Source organism: Larus michahellis, chromosome 4 (genome assembly GCF_964199755.1).
Source record: "Larus michahellis chromosome 4, bLarMic1.1, whole genome shotgun sequence".
Taxonomy (NCBI): domain Eukaryota; kingdom Metazoa; phylum Chordata; class Aves; order Charadriiformes; family Laridae; genus Larus; species Larus michahellis.
In genome coordinates this window covers 33513199-33540087 of record NC_133899.1, presented here as the reverse complement: position 1 = coordinate 33540087, position 26889 = coordinate 33513199, and the positions used below count along the sequence as shown (strand labels likewise).

Sequence of the window (26889 nt, the reverse complement as noted above, 5' to 3'; positions counted from 1 at the left end):
TATGTAGACAAGGCTGAAGCCACCTGTTACCCATCATCTGGGAAATGAGCACCTCTAATGAGGGAAATTGGATTTTTAAAAATGAGAAAGGCTAATGCCTGCAGTAGCTGAGTGCCAGTCAAGGGCTGGGACAGTTTTAGAGGACCAAAAGGTCTCAAGCTGTGCTCCTGAATTGATTTTATGTAAATTTGTGGGGCCTGTCCATAACGAACAAAGGAATCCCGCTGATCCCATGTCTGTGATGTGTGTTTAAGACCGACTGTCAGTATGTTCTCCAATTTGGAGTATACAATTCACTCTATAGTATCCTAATGACCTTTTCTAGTCTTAAAATTCAGATTTATAAAAGTAGTACTTTTGAAGGTGATGGACTCTTCATACATGCTGAATAATCTTGAAGAATTCATGCTGTAGTTGTCTGTAACGTTGAAAAGGGTAAGCAGCAACAGAAGCAAGCCAGAAGAATACACCTGTTCTCTTTTCCTGTGCAGGCTGCTGGTAGACCACTTTCACTTTAAGCAAGATAATTTACGCTTGCACATCGAAATGAAAGGGGATTTGGGGAGGTGGAGTGGCTTTCATTGCGCAGTGGGTAGATGAAGGCAGGAGGCAGACGAAGGTAATTTTTGAACACAGAAGAGTGCTGGAGACAGGGAAAATGATGAAAAATGAAGCAAGCAGCAAGAAAGCAGCAAGTGTGTGTAACTTTCCTCCTGAGCTGGTGGTTGAAAATGGTGAAGGGCAGGGGAAGGTAAGGGTTGGTCCGAGACTGACCACATAGCTAAGCTTCAGGGTTCTGCTTAGGGGGTTCTGTATCTTTAGTAGCATTTTGGTACCACTTGATTAGTACCCATTTTGGTAGCAGTTGATAGGGGAAGCTGAGGAACACAAAAGAACCTGCCCTGGATCTCAGGATAGAGAGACCGCTGCCAGTCGGATGGTGGCCTGGGAGCCCAGACTTCTTTCTAACTCCAGCTTCCGTGTTTACTTCTTTTCAAACTGCGGCTGACCTAAAACTGTACTTCTATGTACTACAGCAGCTGTTACTCCCGAGCGCGCAGAGGTTGCCAAAAGATGAGGGAAATGTTATCTCTGGTTCCTCAATTGATTCTTCATAGTGCTTGAGAGCACTTGCTCTGCAGTTATTTCAGTAGAAACGTATTGTTATGATGAGTGCTTTACACAGGGAAAGAGAGAAGGATATAAATACTAAAAACGAGTAACAAACGCGGACACTTTAGTCACTCGAGTTTGACACAGGGAATCAAGGACAGGAGTTATACTAGCCTTTCGTATACCTGCAGCTGTCAAATGGAGCAATTTCAAAGGAGTTTGGCCTGCCTTGTGGAAATTCCACGTCGATCGCAAAGCCAGGTTGGGATTTTCGCATTTCCTTCCCCAAAAAGCGTGTCAGCAGGGCTGTGGGTGGTTTGGATGAACCCTACAGATCTCCTGCTGAGGCTACGGACACTTGCAAAATGGCATTCTGCAGTGAGCCTAAGTATAGAAATTAAGGAGCGTATGGGTGTCAGTTTGAAGTGGTTTATTTCCAAAGAGAACAGGAGTGTCCTTTTCTAACTGTACGTGATTCCAAGAGGCACAGGTGAGTGCATATGGTTCCTTCAGAAACGTTGATCTTTTCTAGCACAGTTGTGCTCTTGGAGGCAGCTGAGCTACCCATTTCTAACGCTTGCTCATGGATTTTACAAGAGCTTTTGTTTGCAGTGCAGACAGAGAGAGTTGGCAGTTCACAGGAAAAGGAAGGCAGGAGATGGAATTTGCATAATGAGGGGATGGAGACTTTATCCTAGGGTGACTTTATCGAGCATAATGTGTGCAGTCACAGCAGGTTCTGCCTTGCTTAACCTGTAATCAGATGTCTCAGGCTTATTTACACAAACCGCCTCACTTCTGCCTAACTCTGACGTGCCCAGAATGAGAACTTCGTGAGACACAGGATTGTTCAAACGCTCACTCACATCATGGGCCAGGTGGAAAGAATTGCCTTGGAGAAACTACAGACGTGCTGCAGCTTGCGAACCGAAGGTGAGACTTTTCTCTAAAACTGAGATTTGTGAAGACTTTCTGTAATCTTGGGAAAGAAATACACCATTGTGTGTAGTCAATAGTGAGACTCTCCTAATTTTATTTTATTGACTAAGAAGTAGTTAGCCTTCACTTCAATGCAGATGTGGAAAGGGGAGCCTCTCTAGATACATTTAGAACTGTTGTTCTGTACCTGGGCTGGTCTTTGAAACTGCTGAACTACTTAAGTTTTAAATGAGAAAGGCTGTTCTTAGGGCTCCATTCCCCTGTATGCCTTTCAAACAGAAACAGCGTGCCATGCTGAGGATTGCGTACGTCTGCCGCACTCCTTAAAACAGATTAAACCGAGATGCCATTCTACATACAAACGTCAGAAAAAGGCCACGTGAATTAGGGTAAATGATAGAATCACAGTTTAAACACGGATACAAGCGTTAGCATAGACTGTAACAGGATTTATACTGTTTTTAAGGGGCACAGTATGAGGGGACTTCTTGTCTACCTTAGCCCAAACAAAAAACCCCACCACCAATGTATAGTTTAATTTGGAGTTTCCTTTCTGTAAAAGAACCTGGAGAAAAGCAGGCCAAACTCCAGAGGCTAATAGATGAAAGAAACCTGAGGCAAAGAGGATATATCTAAGGAAGGAGAAAGGTATATATTAATCCTCCAAAGGAGCGCTGAGGGAAGAGGCAACCGCTGAGATTATCTGGTAAATCCGGAGAAAGATTGCTGTTTTCTTAGGCACCAAGCACAGCCACGTGGGTAGGTGTTTCTCTCATCTCCGTTTGATGCTCCTGTATTTAGCTTTCACTCAAGCTCCAGAAACGTCTAGTCTAGGAGAGATCTGTATGACTTAACATCCCTTGGGGAAGCAGAGGGAACGGTGGTCGTTCCCTCTGCTGGGGGAGCTCCTCCATCCTGTGGGACAGGGACAGGACCCTCCCAGAGGTCCCCCCTTCAAGGGAGGGGAGTCACCCCCTCGGTGATGTTCTCATGATGGGAGGTCCCGGCAGCTGTTTCTTTGCGTGGGAATGAGTTCTTGGCTCTTTCTTGAGCCAGTGGGTCACCCTGGGGCCTTTTCCAAAGGGGCAGAGAGCAACAGGTCCATGGCTTTCCTGGGCTGACAGCTCCAGAGCTGGAGGCAGTACTCCAGGTGGGGTCTCACCAGAGCAGAGGAGGGGGGCAGAATCACCTCCCTCGACCTGCTGGCCACACTTCCTTTGATACAGCCCAGGATACAGTTGGCCTTCTGGGCTGTGAGTGTACATTGTCCACTCACGTCCAGATTTTCCAAAGGGTCAGAGAGCAAAGCTTGGGTGCTAAGGGGGTGCTCACTGTGGGGCTCTCCGTTGGGGTGGTGAGCCAGCAGGCAGGTTGAGGTGAACGGGACAGGAGTGAGCTGCACGCACCACGTGCCTTCCTGAAGGGTTATGGCCTTCATTCCTCCCAAGCAAGTCCCGCCCTCCCCGTGAGTCACCTGAGGACAGAGAGCAAGTGGGAATCTTCAGGGGAGGGAGAAAGGTAAACAATATGCTTCAAATGCAGGTATTTGTTTCCTCTTGCCCTTCAAAAAGTGCAGAGACTGCTTTCTCCTCCAAAAACTGCAATTGAAAGCTCTTCTCTCGCGGCTGGCTGAGTTCACGTCCTCTTCATGCAACACTTATGAAACTTGTCTCCTCTCTCTTTGCTGATCAGAGTGATGAACCCCCAGTGTTCCACAAACACAGCACACCACGATGGTTTTATTTTTCCCTCCTGTGTTTGTCCTCTTCAGGCACTCCATGGAGGATTTGTAAATCTTTCACTTCCCTCATTTTGTTTTCTTCCTAAACAGCGGACAGAACACCCAGGGGTAACTTTCTCCCTGGATACCTGTGTTTCAAAAAGGAATGGTACAGCTGTCAGCAAGATTTCAACATTTACAAAGCTCTTTTTTTTTTGGTCTGTTAGTGAAAATCTAGACCGCATAATCAGTAAATGAACAGCACCGAGGATGCGCATGTATCTCTGGGGCTTTTTTAGTCTATCTTTTTAATAAGGACAGAAAGCCCACATTTAAAAGGTGGGAAAGCAGGTAAGATTTGATTTGAATTCTTGATACGGACAATATCTTCCACAGCACGTATCTGAAGAGATCACAGAAAATAGCTGCAGGGAGTTCCTCTGTTTTCTCTAGTTAGCTGTCTCTTGAACTAGTTTTACTCGGTCTGGATAACAGTCGTGTGCAAACAGACTCCTCCTGCTCAATCACTAGTTAAGTTGGGAATTGACCAGGCACGCTTTAAATCTGACTGTTTCACATGTTCTCTAACTAATAGATGTTTCTTGAATTTTATTTATGAAGTAGAAGATAAGGAGGCAGAAAATACACTGGGGGGAAAAAAACGGAAGTGATTGCTGCTGATGGCAAGTCCTAAAATGAGAATAGTTGCCGAAGCTAGTTATTAGAGACCCTCCATAGGATGCCAGTGCTGAAGGACGAGGAATACGCACAGGGAAGCACAGTCTGCAATACCTGTGAGCTTCCAGAGAATACCTAAGTGCTTCTGGAAGTAAGATTTTCACACTTGCTAAATGGATGCTTTCAGCTGAAGTATATGAACGATAGCAAAACACTTCTAGAGACGGCTCTTTAGTAATACTGTGTTGTAAACCTTCATATCACAGACTGGAATCAGAATTGAAAGGTCTTCTTGCATACTTCCTCTATATGTACACGCAAGATAGCAAGTTCACCTCAAAATTTGTAATGCTATGGTTATTATTTTCAGATTAAAATGTAAGTTTTTGTCTTAATTCCATTGCTGCCAGATTTCAACTTACTGTTTTTCAATTTATTTGAACTGAGACTGTCCTTATTTCCCCCCCGCCTCTATTTTTCTGCTGAAACAATATAGTCTTATGTGATTGCTTGACAACTATAAATCCAGTTATATGTAATACCATGCGAAAAGATCTAAATTAAATAATTCTTGTATTTACCTTATGCTAAGTGTTGATGCACAGTCAACTTTAGCTGTCTGCCTTTGGATAAAAATGTTCCCAGTTCAGAATCATTTCAATAACTAGTTTTAATATGATCTGAAGTAGTTTTTATCTGAAGTAAATGAAAAGTTACCGCAAACTGTTCTGAAACAGAGGGCGATTATGACTTAGGGCCACATTATCTGCTGTAAGTAGTAGTGGTAAAGTGACTATAGATTACAATAGAAAAACTTTTATGATATAATTTTGTTCTTTATAGTCTCTGTAAACACAAGAAGGATTATCTATGCAATCCCAGAGTACACGTTCATTCTGTTTCATTCATGTAACATGACAGCAGAAGATTTGGCCAAAATTGCCAAGTATCCCGAGATACTGGACGTGGTCTTCAGTTCTCTTCGTCTCTTTGTTTAGTGCTGGGGGCAAATAAGGGATGTGTTGTATGTTTTATCTTTTTATGGATTAGTGATTTATGGAGTTAGAATAAAAAGGAACTTTTGGGCTGGAGAGGCTGTTAGCACTGGCACGCATTTACAGAAAAATGACCTTTGATGTTGTTCTCTCGTAGTTATTATGAAGAAAGTTAGAGGCTAAGGGAAAATTGTGTAGGCCTACACTACCAAAGGAGTGGCTGCAACGTGGTTTTCTACCTTTTAGTGTCAGGAGAGAGAGATGTGAGGCAGGAATTTTCTTGATTCAAGCAGGGGTGGGGCAGTGTACAGGAATCTGGACCGTGTGGTCCAAGTTCCTGTGTTATCTGATAGAAGAATTTGGGGATCTACCAAGAAGGGCTCTGGTCTTTTCATTTATGCAACTCTAAATTGTGTCATAGAATAGTTTGGGTTGGAAAGGACCTTTAAAGGTCTTCTAGTCCAACATGGCTGCAATGAGCAGGGACGCCTTCAACTAGATCAGGCTGCTCAGAGTCCCCTCCAACCTGACCTTGAATGTTTCCAGAGATGGTACATCTGCCACTGGACAACCTGTTGCGGTGTTTCACCACCCTCATGGTAAAAAATTTCTTCCTTATCTAGTCTAAATCTGCCATCTTTTAGTTTAAAGCCGTTACCCCTTGTCCTGTTGCAACAGGCCCTGATGAAAAGTTTGTTCACTCTTTCTTACAAGTCCCCTTTAAGTACTGAAAGGCCGCAATAAGGTCTCCCCGGAGCCTTCTCTTCTCCAGGCTGAACAACCCCAACTCCCTCAGCCTGCCCTCACAGGAGAGCTGCTCCAGCCCTCTCATCATTTTTGTGGCCCTCCTCTGGACCCCCTTCCCAATCTTGGGAAAGAAAAAACAGTGTTGTATGCAACCTATAGTAAGATTTATGAATGTGACAGCTAAGAACTGTCATAAAGCAGAGTGGTTGGAACTAGATGATTTTTAAGGTCCCTTCCAACCCAAACCATTCTATGATTCTTTGAAAAGCAATTCCAGCAAATAGTCTTCCTGCAGTCATTCTGGAAGCTCAGATGAACCTTTATTTATGTTGGTTCACAATAGTCAAGGTGATGGTCTAGCTATAATACCCATCAAAAATAATGAAGCACTTAAAAAAATGTCCATACATTTTTAGATCCGTTTTCAAGGATCATCACCTCTGAGCTCAAGAATGGTCCATTCCAATGAGCAGGAAACCAAGCTAATGTAGAGGTGGCGTACATGGATGAACAAGGAAGTCCAGACATAAGGCAAGCATAAGAAGTATGTGTGCAAGAGGCGGGAGAAGGGACAGGTGAGCCAGGAGGATTATAGACATACTGTCAGAGAGTGCAGGGATGTTGTTATGAAAGCCAGGGCCGACCTGGAATTGAATTTAGAGAGGGATGTGAAAGGCAACAAAAAGGCTTCTACAGGTAAATCAGCAGCAAGAGAATGACCTGGGAAAATGTGGACCTGCCGCTGGACGGCATGACGCCTGGTGACAGGACATGGAAAAAGCTGACAATGCCACCTTTGCCACAGTCTTTACTGGTAATACTTTCCTTCAGGAATCCCAGGCACCTGAGACCCATAAGAAGGTATGGGCCAAAGAAGACTTAATCTCACTGGAGAAGGATCAGGTTAGGGATCATCCGCCAGTACCTCTCCCAAGTCCTTCTTGGCAGGGCTGCTCTCAATCCTTTCATCCCCCTGCCTGTGTTCATACCAGGGATTCTCCCGATCCAGGTGCAGGACCCTGCACTCGGCCTTGTTGAACCTCAGAAGGTCACAAGTGCCCCCTTCTCAAGCTTGTCCAGGTCCCTCTGGATGTCATCCTGTCCCTCAGGCATGTCAGCCACATCAATCAGCTTGGTGTCATCCGCAAACTTGCTGAGGGTGCACTCAATCCAGCTGCCTACATCATTGATGAATATATTGAACAGTACTGGTCCCAATATGGACCCTTGAGGGACACCGCTTGTCACCAGTCTCCATCTGGACATTGACCACTACCCTCTGGATGTGACCATCCAACCAGTTGTGTCAGTAGCTACTTAAATATCAACTCATTTAAAAAAAAAAAAAAAAAGGAAAAAAAAAAAAAGGACTCAATTCCAACTTGACATATCCACTATTGAGGACTGTAGCAAGCACCCTAAGAGTTGCAATTAAACATAATTGTTAAGAGCTCCAGCCAATCTAGAACCCAGCCAGTTTTTAAAAGTGCAATACTTTAAAGGCCTCTGTGAAAGGTAGGATGGTTCTTTTTAACCCTCAACAAAATAAAGAATTGTGAACTTGTCATTTGTTTCAGTGGACAGTCCAACCCAAACCATGACAGATTTCCTCGTCCTTGGACACTGGCCATTGAAGAAAGAGAGCTGACCCTTTGATCCCTCAGCTTTTTTACTGAGCATGATGCAGGTGGGATGAAATACTTGGTCAGTTTGAGTCACCTGTCCTGTCTGCTCCCCCCTGCAGTTGCAACCCTTCTACGCTTTTCCACTTCTGACTCTCTAACGAGGCACGTAACAAAGTTAGCTGCCCTTGGTTGTTATAGCAGTAAGTATAAGCAAGAGCCTCTCTGCATACCATCCCTTGACATAAATTAGAAACAATCAGGTCTTATCACTCTGGAAGCAGCCTACAGTCTTAAAAATACGCTGTAAATTTCAGAGAGCTCAGTCACCTAGAAGAGGCTTAGCTGAAAATTGAAATTACTGAACAGAAAACTGGTTCTGTTTTACTTCAAACGAGGACAGAACTTCCCCAGAACACCTGGTTTCATATTTAAGGCCGTCTTTGATGCTCTTGGACATTGTAAGCAGCTAAGAATGCAGGCTGTGTTGACTGGCATTCTCGTGTGATTTCTGCCTGCACACTAAACTTTTGAGTAGGTCTTACCTGTCAGAAACATAGAAGGGAACTTGAATTTAGCAACGTTCCTTTTATTGCAGTCCCTAGGCAGGATCTTATTTCCTTGGGTATCGCAAAGAAATCTAGCCTAGGAAGGCCAGGCAAGAGAAGGGGAAACACATTTGACAATGCACCGCTCCTGTTTCTCGCTTCCTCACTTTGGCATCTGTAGAAAGGGTAATAACAAATAGTGAAACACCATCTTTGTTAGTGCATAAACATTAGAAATAGTGAGGTTCCAGAAAGTTTCTGAGATACAATAAGATTGAAAAATTACTTGCCAAACAAGCAACAAGAAGATCTTAAAACATCAATAAGGGAGAACAGATTTACTGAGATGAAAATGAGCTTAAACCCTGGAGAAAGATGCATTTCCGCAGTTCTCCCGACACCCCCCACTGTGGTTAGTAACACCTTGGTATGATGACTGTCATGTTGCTCTAATAACTGTTATTGTAACTTAAACTCAGCCAGTACATTGACTTATTTATGTTGGCATTTTGACTGAGTTTGAACAGAATGCAGAATTGATGAACTAAGAAACTACTGAGCCAGCATAATGAACACAACATCAGAAAAAATATAGCAATAGTGGTGTGATTAAGACAACTATGAATAGAAGAAAAGGAACAATGGCCTCTCAGTCAGTTCCTTGGAAGTGATTTCCCCAGAGCACGGAGGAAGAACATCTGCAAGGTGAGATGACCATGCCCAAGGGCACAGCAGCCGGAACTCTTTGGAGAAACATGGGCTGGGGAGGCTGCAGAGGAAACAAGCCACAGGCTACAGCAGTTGAGGGGCAGGGAATAAAAGCTCCAAAAATCATCAAGGTGGGATCAGCAGAAGAGAACCAGTGTTCTAGACCGCAGTGGATGAAAACTGAAGTCCTGTGAAGGGCAGCATCTTCTCCAAACCACCTCAATGCAGCTAAGTTTGTTAATGCAGCTTTGGGCAACAGGACCGGTAAGAAAAATCAAAGAAAAAAGGTATTTCTGACTTGTTATTCAGAAGCTATGTTATGTTTCACAGATGGTTTTTTCCCCTCTTCGACTGGTAGTCTATATATCCTTTCATACTTCTTGTGCCACAGGTACTCAGGAACGCAGAACCGTTTTAACCTCATCAGTACACGGCGCTCTGTCCCTGACCTTCCGTCTCCTGCCAACAAGCTGGTGTATTGGTTAGAGTATGCTCCGTGTCCTCAGTGGGGCTGATTGCACGCACATGCATTATTAACTCATCCTGGCATTTGTTCCCTTTTCCTACTTGTGTGTCAGGATGCTTTTATTATTAATTTTGTTTCATTTTCAAAAGCCTGCAGTCTCTGTGAGGCCTGGGACTCAACGCTGCACTTTGGTGCTCAGGTATCTGGTCTCCCTTGTTCCAATCATATTTGAGTTCTTGATGCCAAACCGCTTATCTTACTTTGCCTAAAGCCATGTTCAGCCTGCACCCTTGCCAGTGCCTACAGCCTAGTGCCAGACTGTACTCTCAAGTACCAGGTGCAGGATCTGTTGCCAACTCACACCCCGCAGGAGAAGAAGAAACTGCAGAAACTTCTCCTTGCTGAGTCATTTGAGTGCTGCTCTAGACTTGCCATGTCTGGATTGCCATGTTTTGTGTCATCAGTGGTTTTTCTAGAGTTACGCTTCTAAGGCTGAGGCAGGATAGTTTCTTGGCCAAATGCCCACAGCCCTACCCAATGCCTTGGCCGATACAGCCAGCTTTGAGATATGATTTCCCTGTTCTCAAAATGCTGATCAGTGATGCACAAGAGCCCAACCCTTCAGCTTTCTAGCAGAACTAATAAAGACAGGCAAGGATTAACAACCTGCAGCCTGAAAAAAAAAAAAACAGAGGTGAGCATCCCCTTTTGTAGAGTAGTTCACCTACTAGTTCTGCTAGTATTTCATGTCATACCAGGATTTTTCTTGGCATTTGCCCTGATACTTTGAGAATTACTGTTTCTCTGAGACTTGACACCTCTGGCAGACACGTGATTCCTGTGGATTCACCACTACCGTCTTTTAATCTAGAAACACCTCAATGCTGTTGTCACCTCAGTGGGCTCTCTGCTCTGACAAAAAGGGTTTGGTCCCATCCACCCCTCCAAGAAAGGGGAGTTAAACTCATGCAGCCCAGTGTGCAAGTTTCCGCAGGCTCGTAATCACTGCAGCATTTGTATGCAACTAACAGTACCTGCTTCCCATCCTTCTGTCCCTTGTCACTGAAACCGGTGACTCGTGGAGCCACAGGCTGAGAGGAACTGATGGCACAGCATGTAGTCTGATCCGGGTACTGTCAAACACAGCAGAACTTTAAAAAAAAAATAAATAAACCAACAAACAAAATCTTAAGTATATGTTTAGCCATCGTGAATGCTGGATGTATACTGTGCCTCTCGGGAAATTCTGGTTACTATTAAATTATTAACTACTAATTATTTAACTAATTAGTTGAGACTTAATGCCTGCCTTTTAGATAGCTGAATTCAGTAAGACGATGAATCCTACCTGTGAGGTATATTAATTGGCATGTAATGTCCACAGAAAAAAAATATTAAAATGACAAATTAATAATTTAAGTATTTTAAGTAAGTACGGTAAGTATTTTAAGTAAGATGGTCCCCTACAACCATCTGAGTTTTGTGTCATCTGCCAGTTTCCTGAGGGTCCCATCATCCAGCTCATTAATGAAGATGTTCAATGGTATTGGTGCTATTATCGACCCCTGGGGTACATAACTAGTGACTAGACTCCAGCTGGACATCGTGCTGCTGGTAACAACCCTTTCAGCCCGCCTCACTGTCCACTTACCTAGCCCATACATTATCAGTTTGTCTATGAGGATGTTATGAGGGACAGTGTTGGAAGCTATAGTAAAGTCAAGACAGACAACATCCACTGCTCTCCCCTCACCACTGAGACAGCCATCTAGTCATAGCAGGCTATCAGGTTGATCATGCCTAATAAATCTGTGGTGACTGCTCCTAATTGGCTTTTTGACCTTCATACATCTGGAAATGGCTTCCAGGTTTGTTTGCTCCACCACTTTTCCAGGGACTAAGGTGAGGCTGACCAGCCTCTAGTTCCCCATCTCCTCCTCCTCGCCTTTCTTGAAGGTAGGAGTGACACTTGCTTTCTTCAACTCCTCAGGACCCTTTCCCTTACTGCCATGACTTTTCAAAGATTATCGAATGCCCTCAAATAGCATCAGCCAGCTCCCTTGGCACCTGTGGCTGCAGCCCATCAGGTCCCAGGGACTTGTCAGTGTCTAGTTTATTTAAATGTTCCCTAACCTGATCCTTCTCCAGTGAGATTAAGTCTTCTTTGGCCCATACCTTCTTACGGGTCTCAGGTGCCTGGGATTCCTGAAGGAAAGTATTACCAGTAAAGACTGTGGCAAAGGTGGCATTGTCAGCTTTTTCCATGTCCTGTCACCAGGCGTCATGCCGTCCAGCGGCAGGTCCACATTTTCCCAGGTCATTCTCTTGCTGCTGATTTACCTGTAGAAGCCTTTTTGTTGCCTTTCACATCCCTCTCTAAATTCAATTCCAGGTCGGCCCTGGCTTTCATAACAACATCCCTGCACTCTCTGACAGTATGTCTATAATCCTCCTGGCTCACCTGTCCCTTCTCCCGCCTCTTGCACACATACTTCTGATGCTTGACTTATGTCTGGACTTCCTTGTTCATCCATGTACGCCACCTCTACATTAGCTTGGTTTCCTGCTCATTGGAATGGACCATTCTTGAGCTCAGAGGTGATGATCCTTGAAAACGGATCTAAAAATGTATGGACATTTTTTAAGTGCTTCATTATTTTTGATGGGTATTATAGCTAGACCATCACCTTGACTATTGTGAACCAACATAAATAAAGGTTCATCTGAGCTTCCAGAATGACTGCAGGAAGACTATTTGCTGGAATTGCTTTTCAAAGAATCATAGAATGGTTTGGGTTGGAAGGGACCTTAAAAATCATCTAGTTCCAACCACTCTGCTTTATGACAGTTCTTAGCTGTCACATTCATAAATCTTACTATAGGTTGCATACAACACTGTTTTTTCTTTCCCAAGATTGGGAAGGGGGTCCAGAGGAGGGCCACAAAAATGATGAGAGGGCTGGAGCAGCTCTCCTGTGAGGGCAGGCTGAGGGAGTTGGGGTTGTTCAGCCTGGAGAAGAGAAGGCTCCGGGGAGACCTTATTGCGGCCTTTCAGTACTTAAAGGGGACTTGTAAGAAAGAGTGAACAAACTTTTCATCAGGGCCTGTTGCAACAGGACAAGGGGTAACGGCTTTAAACTAAAAGATGGTAGATTTAGACTAGATAAGGAAGAAATTTTTTACCATGAGGGTGGTGAAACACCGCAACAGGTTGTCCAGTGGTAGATGTACCATCTCTGGAAACATTCAAGGTCAGGTTGGAGGGGACTCTGAGCAGCCTGATCTAGTTGAAGGCGTCCCTGCTCATTGCAGCCATGTTGGACTAGAAGACCTTTAAAGGTCCTTTCCAACCCAAACTATTCTATGACACAATTTAGAGTTGCATAAATGAAAAGACCAGAGCCCTTCTTGGTAGATCCCCAAATTCTTCTATCAGATAACACAGGAACTTGGACCACACGGTCCAGATTCCTGTACACTGCCCCACCCCTGCTTGAATCAAGAAAATTCCTGCCTCACATCTCTCTCTCCTGACACTAAAAGGTAGAAAACCACGTTGCAGCCACTCCTTTGGTAGTGTAGGCCTACACAATTTTCCCTTAGCCTCTAACTTTCTTCATAATAACTACGAGAGAACAACATCAAAGGTCACTTTTCTGTAAATGCGTGCCAGTGCTAACAGCCTCTCCAGCCCAAAAGTTCCTTTTTATTCTAACTCCATAAATCACTAATCCATAAAAAGATAAAACATACAACACATCCCTTATTTGCCCCCAGCACTAAACAAAGAGACGAAGAGAACTGAAGACCACGTCCAGTATCTCGGGATACTTGGCAATTTTGGCCAAATCTTCTGCTGTCATGTTACATGAATGAAACAGAATGAACGTGTACTCTGGGATTGCATAGATAATCCTTCTTGTGTTTACAGAGACTATAAAGAACAAAATTATATCATAAAATTTTTTCTATTGTAATCTATAGTCACTTTACTACTACTACTTACAGCAGATAATGTGGCCCTAAGTCATAATCGCCCTCTGTTTCAGAACAGTTTGCGGTAACTTTTCATTTACTTCAGATAAAAACTACTTCAGATCACATTAAAACTAGTTATTGAAATGATTCTGAACTGGGAACATTTTTATCCAAAGGCAGACAGCTAAAGTTGACTGTGCATCAACACTTAGCATAAGGTAAATACAAGAATTATGTAATACCATGCAAAAAGATCTAAATTAAATATAACTGGATTTATAGTTGTCAAGCAATCACATAAGACTATATTGTTTCAGCAGAAAAATAGAGGCGGGGGGGAAATAAGGACAGTCTCAGTTCAAATAAATTGAAAAACAGTAAGTTGAAATCTGGCAGCAATGGAATTAAGACAAAAACTTACATTTTAATCTGAAAACAATAACCATAGCATTACAAATTTTGAGGTGAACTTGCTATCTTGCGTGTACATATAGAGGAAGTATGCAAGAAGACCTTTCAATTCTGATTCCAGTCTGTGATATGAAGGTTTACAACACAGTATTACTAAAGAGCCGTCTCTAGAAGTGTTTTGCTATCGTTCATATACTTCAGCTGAAAGCATCCATTTAGCAAGTGTGAAAATCTTACTTCCAGAAGCACTTAGGTATTCTCTGGAAGCTCACAGGTATTGCAGACTGTGCTTCCCTGTGCGTATTCCTCGTCCTTCAGCACTGGCATCCTATGGAGGGTCTCTAATAACTAGCTTCGGCAACTATTCTCATTTTAGGACTTGCCATCAGCAGCAATCACTTCCGTTTTTTTCCCCCCAGTGTATTTTCTGCCTCCTTATCTTCTACTTCATAAATAAAATTCAAGAAACATCTGTTAGTTAGAGAACATGTGAAATAGTCAGATTTAAAGCGTGCCTGGTCAATTCCCAACTTAACTAGTGATTGAGCAGGAGGAGTCTGTTTGCAGACGACTGTTATCCAGACCGAGTAAAACTAGTTCAAGAGACAGCTAACTAGAGAAAACAGAGGAACTCCCTGCAGCTATTTTCTGTGATCTCTTCAGATACGTGCTGTGGAAGATATTGTCCGTATCAAGAATTCAAATCAAACCTTACCTGCTTTCCCACCTTTTAAATGTGGGCTTTCTGTCCTTATTAAAAAGATAGACTAAAAAAGCCCCAGAGATACATGCGCATCCTCGGTGCTGTTCATTTACTGATTATGCGGTCTAGATTTTCACTAACAGACCAAAAAAAAAAGAGCTTTGTAAATGTTGAAATCTTGCTGACAGCTGTACCATTCCTTTTTGAAACACAGGTATCCAGGGAGAAAGTTACCCTTGGGTGTTCTGTCCGCTGTTTAGGAAGAAAACAAAATGAGGGAAGTGAAAGATTTACAAATCCTCCATGGAGTGCCTGAAGAGGACAAACACAGGAGGGAAAAATAAAACCATCACGGTGTGCTGTGTTTGTGGAACACTGGGGGTTCATCACTCTGATCAGCAAGGAGAGAGGAGACAAGTTTCATAAGTGTTGCATGAAGAGGACGTGAACTCAGCCAGCCGCGAGAGAAGAGCTTTCAATTGCAGTTTTTGGAGGAGAAAGCAGTCTCTGCACTTTTTGAAGGGCAAGAGGAAACAAATACCTGCATTTGAAGCATATTGTTTACCTTTCTCCTTCCCCTGAAGATTCCCACTTGCTCTCTGTCCTCAGGTGACTCACGGGGAGGGCGGCACTTGCTTGGGAGGAATGAAGGCCATAACCCTTCAGGAAGGCACGTGGTGCGTGCAGCTCACTCCTGTCCCGTTCACCTCAACCTGCCTGCTGGCTCACCACCCCAACGGAGAGCCCCACAGTGAGCACCCCCTTAGCACCCAAGCTTTGCTCTCTGACCCTTTGGAAAATCTGGACGTGAGTGGACAATGTACACTCACAGCCCAGAAGGCCAACTGTATCCTGGGCTGTATCAAAAGAAGTGTGGCCAGCAGGTCGAGGGAGGTGATTCTGCCCCCCTCCTCTGCTCTGGTGAGACTCCACCTGGAGTACTGCCTCCAGCTCTGGAGCTGTCAGCCCAGGAAAGCCATGGACCTGTTGCTCTCTGCCCCTTTGGAAAAGGCCCCAGGGTGCCCCACTGGCTCAAGAAAGAGCCAAGAACTCATTCCCACGCAAAGAAACAGCTGCCGGGACCTCCCATCATGAGAACATCACCGAGGGGGTGACTCCCCTCCCTTGAAGGGGGGACCTCTGGGAGGGTCCTGTCCCTGTCCCACAGGATGGAAGAGCTCCCCCAGCAGAGGGAACGACCACCGTTCCCTCTGCTTCCCCAAGGGATGTTAAGTCATACAGATCTCTCCTAGACTAGACGTTTCTGGAGCTTGAGTGAAAGCTAAATACAGGAGCATCAAACGGAGATGAGAGAAACACCTACCCACGTGGCTGTGCTTGGTGCCTAAGAAAACAGCAATCTTTCTCCGGATTTACCAGATAATCTCAGCGGTTGCCTCTTCCCTCAGCGCTCCTTTGGAGGATTAATATATACCTTTCTCCTTCCTTAGATATATCCTCTTTGCCTCAGGTTTCTTTCATCTATTAGCCTCTGGAGTTTGGCCTGCTTTTCTCCAGGTTCTTTTACAGAAAGGAAACTCCAAATTAAACTATACATTGGTGGTGGGGTTTTTTGTTTGGGCTAAGGTAGACAAGAAGTCCCCTCATACTATGCCCCTTAAAAACAGTATAAATCCTGTTACAGTCTATGCTAACGCTTGTATCCGTGTTTAAACTGTGATTCTATCATTTACCCTAATTCACGTGGCCTTTTTCTGACGTTTGTATGTAGAATGGCATCTCGGTTTAATCTGTTTTAAGGAGTGCGGCAGACGTACGCAATCCTCAGCATGGCACGCTGTTTCTGTTTGAAAGGCATACAGGGGAATGGAGCCCTAAGAACAGCCTTTCTCATTTAAAACTTAAGTAGTTCAGCAGTTTCAAAGACCAGCCCAGGTACAGAACAACAGTTCTAAATGTATCTAGAGAGGCTCCCCTTTCCACATCTGCATTGAAGTGAAGGCTAACTACTTCTTAGTCAATAAAATAAAATTAGGAGAGTCTCACTATTGACTACACGCAATGGTGTATTTCTTTCCCAAGATTACAGAAATTCTTCACAAATCTCAGTTTTAGAGAAAAGTCTCACCTTCGGTTCGCAAGCTGCAGCACGTCTGTAGTTTCTCCAAGGCAATTCTTTCCACCTGGCCCATGATGTGAGTGAGCGTTTGAACAATCCTGTGTCTCACGAAGTTCTCATTCTGGGCACGTCAGAGTTAGGCAGAAGTGAGGCGGTTTGTGTAAATAAGCCTGAGACATCTGATCACAGGTTAAGCAAGGCAGAACCTGCTGTGACTGCACACATTATGCTCGATAAAGTCACCCTAGGATAAAGTCTCCATCCCCTCATTATGCAAATTCCATCTCCTGCCTTCCTTTTCCTGTGAACTGCCAACTCTCTCTGTCTGCACTGCAAACAAAAGCTCTTGTAAAATCCATGAGCAAGCGTTAGAAATGGGTAGCTCAGCTGCCTCCAAGAGCACAACTGTGCTAGAAAAGATCAACGTTTCTGAAGGAACCATATGCACTCACCTGTGCCTCTTGGAATCACGTACAGTTAGAAAAGGACACTCCTGTTCTCTTTGGAAATAAACCACTTCAAACTGACACCCATACGCTCCTTAATTTCTATACTTAGGCTCACTGCAGAATGCCATTTTGCAAGTGTCCGTAGCCTCAGCAGGAGATCTGTAGGGTTCATCCAAACCACCCACAGCCCTGCTGACACGCTTTTTGGGGAAGGAAATGTGAAAATCCCAACCTGGCTTTGCGATCAACGTGGAATTTCCACAAGGCAGGCCAAACTCCTTTGAAATTGCTCCATTTGACAGCTGCAGGTATACGAAAGGCTAGTATAACTCCTGTCCTTGATTCCCTGTGTCAAACTCGAGTGACTGAAGTGTCCGCGTTTGTTACTCGTTTTTAGTATTTATATCCTTTTCTCTTTCCCTGTGTAAAGCACTCATCATAACAATACGTTTCTACTGAAATAACTGCAGAGCAAGTGCTCTCAAGCACTATGAAGAATCAATTGAGGAACCAGAGATAACATTTCCCTCATCTTTTGGCAACCTCTGCGCGCTCGGGAGTAACAGCTGCTGTAGTACATAGAAGTACAGTTTTAGGTCAGCCGCAGTTTGAAAAGAAGTAAACACGGAAGCTGGAGTTAGAAAGAAGCCTGGGCTCCCAGGCCACCATCCGACTGGCAGCGGTCTCTCTATCCTGAAATCCAGGGCAGGTTCTTTTGTGTTCCTCAGCTTCCCCTATCAACTGCTACCAAAATGGGTACTAATCAACTGGTACCAAAATGCTACTAAAGATACAGAACCCCCTAAGCCGAACCCTGAAGCTTAGCTATGTGGTCAGTCTCGGACCAACCCTTACCTTCCCCTGCCCTTCACCATTTTCAACCACCAGCTCAGGAGGAAAGTTACACACACTTGCTGCTTTCTTGCTGCTTGCTTCATTTTTCATCATTTTCCCTGTCTCCGGCACTCTTCTGTGTTCAAAAATTACCTTCATCTGCCTCCTGCCTTCATCTACCCACTGCGCAATGAAAGCCACTCCACCTCCCCAAATCCCCTTTCATTTCGATGTGCAAGCGTAAATTATCTTGCTTAAAGTGAAAGCGGTCTACCAGCAGCCTGCACAGGAAAAGAGAACAGGTGTATTCTTCTGGCTTGCTTCTGTTGCTGCTTACCCTTTTCAACGTTACAGACAACTACAGCATGAATTCTTCAAGATTATTCAGCATGTATGAAGAGTCCATCACCTTCAAAAGTACTACTTTTATAAATCTGAATTTTAAGACTAGAAAAGGTCATTAGGATACTATAGAGTGAATTGTATACTCCAAATTGGAGAACATACTGACAGTCGGTCTTAAACACACATCACAGACACGGGATCAGCGGGATTCCTTTGTTCGTTATGGACAGGCCCCACAAATTTACATAAAATCAATTCAGAAGCACAGCTTGAGACCTTTTGGTCCTCTAAAACTGTCCCAGCCCTCGACTGGCACTCAGCTACTGCAGGCATTAGCCTTTCTCATTTTTAAAAATCCAATTTCCCTCATTAGAGGTGCTCATTTCCCAGATGATGGGTAACAGGTGGCTTCAGCCTTGTCTACATATGCTTTTAGAAAAGCATATGCTTTTAGGTATCAAAGAAGAACATTCCACTTCATTCATTGATTTCTAACACAGATCTCAAAGCATTTTAAATTGTTGTATTTTCTCCCTTTGCAGTGCTACTCAGAGTAAAAAAAATCATGAAAATCACAAAAATGACATGAAAAGAATCATTAGTTTTAAACACTACAGAAAAATCATTTTAGGTTTTGCAGGACTCCTTCCAGAAAGAATTTAGGACTTTCTGGTGAATGTCCTTTTGCCTGTCCGGTAGACGATTGGATCAAAACCAAAAGGAACCATAACGATATCAACAGTTAGGTCGTATATGTCATGTAATATCTTCTTTCACGTCTCTGATCAAAGAGACCCCATTAAAAAAATTTAAAGCTCTGACTTAGAAGGGAAGAAGACAACATACCTTCATCCTAACAAAACTGAAGTTCAATTTGAGTAGGATTAGCAGATTTGGTCAGAATTCCAAAACTTTTTTTTTATAGAATAATCAGCTTTTGAAAACATTTCTAGGAAAAAAAACACCACCAAACCCAAACATTCAGCATTGTTAATTTACAGTTGCCTTTTCTTTTTCCATATAAAAATAGATCTTATTTAAAAAAAACAAACTGTATGCTATTAACTGCATACACCTGGTAGTCACTTCATATGTTGGAATATAGAATTATGAATGACATCACTAGATTACAGAAGTGATCTCAAGTAAATTGCAAAATGATATATAGGAATGACACATAGGAAAAACAGACAGGTGGAGGATGGAATAGCAAGTGATAGCGATTCCAGAGAAACTGTCTAGAGAATACACAGGAATAGCACTTAAAATAAGAGATGTTGATGATAGAAAAAGAAACATAATGGGGAAGCTCAGAGAGCTGCAACACATGTATTTCCCTGAGATGATGCTACAGGCAACAGAATATTACCTATGAGGGTAGACAACTCAAGCTTAGAACTTCCATTTCCAAGAACATATTCCAGATTTCTAATAGCTCAACCAAAGGCCCAGGCTGTGCATCTTAGAATGTAAGCCTGGAAGAAACAAAAGTGTCTCTGAAAACTTAATTGGCAAGGTTACATCTAAATAAGCCATTTTCTTGCAAGCAGAGAAGAATGATGGCCTTAGATGACTTAATGGACATGAGTTCCAGATTTGTTATGAGTTTGAAGCATGGAGTTTTGGAATCAGAAGTGGTATTTCATAGGGCAAACTAGTATTTAATATTCTGTATCTAATAGCATCCCGTATGTGAGAAGGAATACAATGACACTCAGTATTGGAAGGAGTTTCTGCTATGGCAGCCAGTTTGTTCCAGGTCTCCAAGAGCTGGCTACCAGCCAAACAATCTCTTAACGTGACCTTTAGCTGCAAGGTTGGGAAGAAAAAAAAAAGTTTAACGACTAAATGTTCTGATGGTTAACATTGTTAAGAGTTGTTCTGAGCACTGTGACGGATCAGAGTCAGGATGACAGTGAAGCCTGCAACAGCAACGTCATGATCAGTGCCTACTCTAGGCCACCTCATCAATGACAGGAGGTGGGTGAAGCCCACTTCAACTACGGAGAAATCGTCCCTTGATCTCAGGTCCTGCTTCTCATGGGGGACTCCACAATTCCAACATCTGAAAAGGCAACGTTGAGAAGGGACAAGCAATCCAACAGATTTTATGGACATCGAGGACAACTTTTTTGACAAAGATGCTGGACACACAGAATACAGGAGATGCTCTCCTGGATCTGCTGCTCATAAATGAGAGGGAGCTGGTCAGGGAATGACAGTCACGGGCAGCCTCGGCTGTGGTGTCTGCAATAGCAGTGCTTAAGACCCTCAAGGAAAAGGTGCAGCTGTTACTACTGGGGAAGCAGTGTGTTATGGTTTGAGAAAACTGTAACAATTTATTGTTGTTTAAACAATTATTCTATCACCCAATGACCCCTCCCCACCCAGGGAAGGGGAATTGCAGAAAGCAAGGAAACATAAGGGTTGAAATATAAATAGATTTAATAGGATAAGACTAAATAATTAACAATAATACTAAAGAACCAGTATTGATCCCGATACGAATATAAGATATACAAGGATTATACTCAGCCAATTCTATCAGTAGGAAGATGTGCACTCCCAGCAATGGACAGCAAATGTCGGACACTGTGAGTGCGGCTTCGGGAGGAAGGGAAGGGGTTGGAGTCCGGCACCAGGGCAAGAAGTTCTCTGGACATCCACCATCGAGGAAGAGAGAAAACTACGCAGCAAACTTTCAAATTTATTTTGAACATGACGTTCATGGTATGAAATAATCCTGTTGGTTAGCTTGGGTCAGGTGCCCAGATCTCACTCCTCCTCATCCCTACACCTGACAAGACTCGAAAACAGCGAGACCTTGAAGCCCACATAGCCTAGCTGGCTATGAAGTAAATATTTTCATGAATTCAGACACTAGAGGCTTCTGAAAGTGTGGTTTTCTCAAGCATTAGAAGAGAGGTTAGTCCTGTGTCGCTCAACACAGGACACAGGGACTGCCTGATGGGGATTTTTCTGAGACAGCAGGTGAGTCTTAAATAAACAAGAATTGATTTATGCTGCAGCTACAAAGTAATCCATCTGTTACTAACGGAAAATTAAGCATTAATCAAACATTAGTTAAGCTTTATTAGGTATACGATACCACGCGTCTGATGCTGAGTTGTTGGCTACAGTCACTGTCTTTAGTTTTTGGTCTGCTTGCAACTAAGGAAAGCAAACAGGTATTGCAAAATATTTTCCTACTTTCAATCAAGCAATTCTGTGGTATATGTGGGTGCAAGGCAAACAGGACTTGTTTCACAAACAGGTCTTCATATTACAGAAGTGAGGAAGAGATGGAGGCTCTGACTTCAGGGAAGCAGACTTCAGCTTCTTCAGCAATCGAACAGGCAAGATATTTTGGGAGGCCATCCTGAAGGGCAAAGGAGCCCAGAAGAACTGGCTGATCTTTAGGGACAAACTAAAAGCAGAACAACGGTCCAACCTGAAATGCAAGGCAGGACCTCAAGAGGCCAGAGGAATGAGCTCACAGGAACCTCATAAAACTCAGCAAAGCCAGATGTACAATCCTGCATCTGAGACAGAATAACTGTATAAATCAGTACAGGCTGGAGACTGAAAAATTAAGTAGCAGCTGTGCAAAAAAGGCTTGGGGGTCCTAAGGACGAGTCAAGAATGAGTCAGCAAAGGGCCCTTGCAGCAATGAAAGCTAACAGAAAGCTCAGGCTGGGCTCCATTAGCAAGACAATTACAGACAGCAGATCAAGGGGAATGATTATTCCCCCACTACTTGGCACTTGTGAGGCCATATCTGCCAAGTTTTGGGACACCCAGTATAAGAAAGACATTGAAAACTTGGAGGGAGTGCATAAAATTTATTTCTGTTGGGATAGTAAGTCACAGAAATCAGAAGTGGAAGAAATTGCTTGGACCATACCATGATATATATTTTTACCTTGAAGTTGAGTTAAATTTTATTCAAAAGTTGCAGCACAGGGTACAAATTAAGTTCCTATGACCTGGAGTCAAAAACCCCCGCCACTTTCGTACAGGAAGTGTGTTCTTCCTTTGGCTTACTGAGTAACTCAGGCACTTAATCTACATGTTTTGGCTGAAGGTACTTGTGCAGCAGCTCATTCTCAGCTCACGCAGACAGTGTTTCTCAGCAGTTACCGTCCTCAGTAACTGGCTGATTGTTTTTTAGCCAATTACTTTGCTAATTTTGCTTTATAGTTGTCCAGTAATAACAAATTTCATGACAACAGACCTCAAGACTTAACAGTTTTCCTTGAAGCCAGCTTCAGCCTCCTTATTCTTGATCTTTCACACCTGATCCTCAAAGAAACTACCCTATGTATACCTTCCAAACATGAGTCTTGTAAAACTCCACCAATACAGGGCTTAATACAGATAATTTTGTTTTATGCCAGAGCTTAATCTGCCCCCCTTCCCACAATTAACCTCTTTGAGTTCCAGAGTCCATAAGGTACACGTCTCTAGTTTTTTCTGTAAAACACCTATACTATCACCTTTTTCATCACACCTCCCCATTTCTGCTTCCTGCAAAATTGCCCTCTAATCCATCTGTATCAATTATTTTTACTTAGACACTTATCCTGGTTTCAGCTGGGGTAGAGTTAATCTTCTTTCTAGTGGCTGCTATGTTTCAGATTTGGTATGAAATGATTGTCAATAATGCATATTGTTTTAGTTGTTGCTAGGTGATGTTTATAGTATTCAAAGACTTTTTTCAGCTTCCTATAGAAGCTGAGAAGGAGCATAGACAGAACAATGGAATTGTTGTCCCAAAGCTGTGTTCTTTACCCGGTGTGCGAGCCAATAACGCACAGAGCAGAGGTATTTCCAAGTTTATTCCATTAATGTGCAGAAATGGGGTGCTCGTCCCAAGGGAGCACACCTTAGTTTCAAAAATTTCCCTTTTCATACACTGATTATTACATATTCTAACAATTAATACATATCCATTGTTATTCTCTTCAATGATTGGTCAAGATTTCTTCGCTTCCTGTGTAAATTAGTGCACAGACTCTGTTTTCTTCTTCCATTGTTCTCTTTTGAGTAGGTGGTATCATTTGGGTAGGTGGTAAATGGGTAGGTGGTCACGATCTCCCCCTGCCAAAATTACCTTTTATCTACTTCTCCTCTATTCTTGGCAGTTCCAGGTGGTTTTCTCGGTTTGCTGACCAGGCCTAGAGTTCATCACTTTACAGGAATATCCTGCTTGTCAACAAAGTGACATTATCTGGTAGTCGGTTCCTTAATTTAATCTTGGATAAATCATGTCTAGTTACTATTTCTCTATAAATCATCAAATAGCATTGGTGCTGTAGAGAGGACTTTTAGCAGCAGCAGCAGCAGGTTCCCTTGGTTGCATCAATTACATGTTACATTTCATTTTTCTAGTTAATATCAATTTTACTACAACATTGTCACTGGCCAATCCGGCCCAAACCGTGACAAATTTATTGATGCCCAACGCGAGGCAAGACACGATGGATTCTATTATTAATTACACTTTTGGTTTCACCTGGGGAAGGTTTATTTTGCCCTTTAACGCTTATGTCACAGAGCTAGGGAATGGAAACTTTTTGGGCTGTTTAGAAAATGAATGTTAGTTTCATAAGATCGTGATTTAGTTGCTGGTTCTCCTGAATGTGTTGCAGGGGTGGTCATCAGTGCAGGAGTGGGTATTGTGTGACATGTGCTGCTGCTACTCAAATCCCAGAGGCCAATTCACAGCCAGCACAGGCACAAACCAACCCCCAAGCAACTCCCCAGTGGCATCAGCCCCACAGGCACCATACCCAGTAGCATTGACTACCCCGGCACTCGCCCCAGCGACATCAGCCACCCTCCCAGAGGCATCAGCCACCCTGGCCACCACCACACCAGTGCAGGCAACACTCCTGCCCATCCTGGCACCAGTCACTCATCAGCATGCATTACTCTGCCGCCTGCAGCGGCACCAGTCACCCCCTTGCAACCTGTATCACAAGCCCTTCCCCGGCCTGTCTTCGCACCAGCTGCTCCAGCCTCGACAACAGGCACTGTCACTACTCCAGCAGCTTTGACAATGAGTACTGCTGCTACTCAAACTCCATCAGAACTGGTAAAAGTTGCCCCAGTGACCAGGAGGCAGAAAAGGAGATCAGCTCATTCCCCTGCCCCTTGTGACAACAACCAGCACAAGCCAGGGAGCATGGGAGAGAGTTCTTCTAAAGCAGATGAAGGGAAAGGGTCCTTCTAAAGCAGATACAGGAGGGGGTCCTTCTGGGGCAGCATCAACACAGGAGGAGGACTCAGATGCAGAGATAATCATTAAATCCTTCGCTATGAAGGATTTGTGAAATATGAGGAAAGACTTTAGTCAAGAAGGGGATGACACTTATCTCCCTGTTGCTCTGATGCTGGGACAATGGGGCGAATATCATAGACTTAGAAGGCAGAAAGGTTAAGCAGTTGAGAAACCTGGCCAAAGATGGAGGTATTGATAAAGCAATTGGGAAAGCAAGCCCTGATGGGACACCTAGTCTGTTCATAAACAACACAGGAGCTGGGCAATCCTATCGGTCCACACTGCAGAGTGTGGTAAATGGCATTGGTGAACTGGATATAGAAAAGGATGCTCTAAAGAAAGTGGACGCTCAGGCTAAAGACACGCCTTATCCCGACTGCCCCTTCCTACTTTTGGACGTATGAGACCAAGACACGTACAACCAATATCACATTATTGGAGCTTATTCCTACCCTATTGCAACACTGTCTAGAACCATGATCCCTTGTACAAATAGTATTCTGGAATATAAAAATGCACGTGGAAAAATCATCATTTTGTATGACAATGATGAGAGGTTAGCTAGCCAGGCTGCGACAACCACGTGCGAGAGGGGCTTTGAGAACTTGTTTATGTTATCTGGAGACCTCAAGGTCCTTGCACAGAAGATCCCAGAAGGACTGATCACCGGCTCACTCCCCGTGGCCTGCCAGGCGGCAGCTCCCATTGGACCTGCCTGAAAAAAGACCTCTCCCAAAGTGCTAGCCGCTTGTGCTGAGAATAAACAGAGATTTTCTGCAGATGATCTGCAGATGATCTGCGGTGAACTGACCACAATGCAAATGGTATGGAATAAGGGGTGGAATGTTCTGGTTTGGGGAGGGACAGAGCCAGCTTTCTGTTCAGTGAGACAGGCTCTCGCTTACACTTGCTGTGGCAGTCGGGGTCGGCTGACTTGGCTGTTTACCCTGTGGAGGGGTCGCACCTGTGGGGAGGAGTGGACGGGACAGGTGACCCAAACTGACCAAGAGGGTATTCCATCCCATCTGCCATGCTCCATGTAAAAGCTGAGGGATCAAAGGGTTAGCTGGCTGCTTCAATGGCTCACTTTTTCAATGGCTCTCTTTCTTTAATGACCTATGTCCAAAGAGGCCCCCTGTCTGTTTGTCTCCCTTTGATCCCAATCAGTGCTTCCTGAATCCAGATCTGGAATCTAGTTCCCATCCGTCACTGAGTCCAGTCTGGGACTTCCCCAGTACCTGCTGGTGACATCTCCCTGAGAGCTTGATGCAGTGTTTTAATATATTGTACCTTCATTATTTCCTTTTTATTTTATTATTAATATCTCATTAAAGTAGTTCAGTTTTTTTCTAAACTCATAAATCTCTTTATCTCTCTCCTTCTCCTTGGAGTGAGAGGTGGGGGAGAGCACCTGTCGTGTTGTCATTGGCCAATTCGGCCCAAACCGTGACAGCCTACAAGCTAGAATAGGATGGAGACGAGTCTTCTGTGCCCTAACCTGGTAATTCACCACTCTTTCTGGTATGATATTTATTACAAATAACCGCTCTTTTCTCATCAGTTCAGTTTTGTAGGTACTAAGGACTAGAGGAACAGCTGGCATTGTAAGACCAGAAGACAGCACTGTTTTCCATAGCCATATAAATTTCAGCATTACAATTTTGATGCTGTAGAGGAATGGACTAACAATTCCTCTACAGCATTAGCATCACCAGGGCTATGGGCAATAACACTGCTGCTGTTTCTCCTGGAGTACTGAAATGAAGTCGATGTGTATACCTTGTTACTGTTTCCTAAACCTGTTTCCTCGCTCCTCTTCTCTGCACCAGCAGAGACTCTAAAGTACCCCTACTGCATGGAAAAAATCCTTTTCGGGATCGTGGCATTCAGCTCCTGGCGATAACTAGCTTTTTGCAGATACAGCCAATGACAGCAGAGATGATCATCAGGATAAAACAGACAAATATTCAAAGCTTCTGAGGTTAAAGCAGTAAGCTTTCCCCTCCTCTTTATTCTTATTTCTTTTTCAGAGATCCTAGCTACATGGATAGAGATGGTATCATCGTATGCACAACGGGGCATCTCTGTTTACCGTTAACTTGTTTTTCCCTGAGCACTTTTAGAAACATAAGCTATCTTTCACAATTGCATGTTGGATCTGGCTGTGTCAAGAACCATTTTGTAGTCACAGGTTTCCACAAAAATACCAATCCTTGAGGCTGAATGTCCTCAAAGGGACAGAAGAGCTCAAATAAAGGAGTTTGTGGGCT

At 43.7% G+C, this 26889-nt stretch overlaps 1 pseudogene; it reads left to right on the top strand.

The window, feature by feature from the left end:
• Nucleotides 1-658: 658 nt before the first annotated feature.
• Nucleotides 659-26717, top strand: LOC141743076 (centrosomal protein of 41 kDa-like; annotated as a pseudogene).
• The last annotated feature ends 172 nt before the right edge of the window (nucleotides 26718-26889 follow it).